At 45.9% G+C, this 703-nt stretch overlaps 1 non-coding gene across 1 annotated transcript; it reads right to left on the bottom strand.

Annotated features, from left to right (window-relative positions):
* Positions 1–176: 176 nt before the first annotated feature.
* Positions 177–279, bottom strand: LOC123179607 (U6 spliceosomal RNA). Its single transcript, XR_006490494.1, has one exon. It is a non-coding gene; the product is annotated as a U6 spliceosomal RNA (small nuclear RNA).
* Between the last annotated feature and the right edge of the window lie 424 nt (positions 280–703).

Genomic DNA, 703 nt, shown 5'->3' with positions numbered 1-703 from the left:
GACACAAAAAAATACTATAGTTGTTGCCGCACGTGGGGGGAGGGCACATGCACGTTTAGGAATAACCTCGTTGTGCTCTTCTGATAGAGAAAGGAAACTAAAGGGCCTTTCTGTACGAATAGCTGCACATGCAAGTGCAAGAAAAAAGGCTCCAGGGACTTGCGCAGAAATCTAAAAAAAATTTGGACCATTTCTCGATTTGTGCATGTCATCCTTGCGCAGGGGCCATGCTAATCTTCTCTGTATCGTTCCAATTTTATCGGATGTCCCCGAAGGGACGATGCTAGCTGCAGCGCTCTTCCTTATAAACCAGACCGTCTGTCCCCGGCTGGCCGATGTGGGACTAAACAAACGGGCGTTTGTGTTGCCCATGGCTGTGTCTAGCCATACCTAGATTCCATCGGGCGCGTGGCAGGCCGCTAGTTGCAAGCCAGATCTTTCTTGATGTGGCCCAAATTAATGAAAGAGGATAACATGCCCTCGTGTTTTTTGTTAGGGAATAACGAACGATGCTTGGACACAAAAAAATACTATAGTTGTTGCCGTGCGTGGGGGGAGGGCACATGCACGTTTAGGAAAGGAGGGATCAACAAAACCTTTTGGTTGTTCACAATTTATGAATGGTGGATTATGCAAATCAAAACTTTTTTAAAAGCAAACTTGTGCGTGAAGGAGCTTAGACGATATCAAGTTATTGCCACAA

This window comes from Triticum aestivum, unplaced genomic scaffold, assembly GCF_018294505.1.
Source record: "Triticum aestivum cultivar Chinese Spring unplaced genomic scaffold, IWGSC CS RefSeq v2.1 scaffold308341, whole genome shotgun sequence".
Classification (NCBI taxonomy): Eukaryota; Viridiplantae; Streptophyta; class Magnoliopsida; order Poales; family Poaceae; genus Triticum; species Triticum aestivum.
The sequence above is the reverse complement of the archived record's forward strand: the minus strand, read 5'-3'. Positions and strand labels throughout refer to the sequence as shown.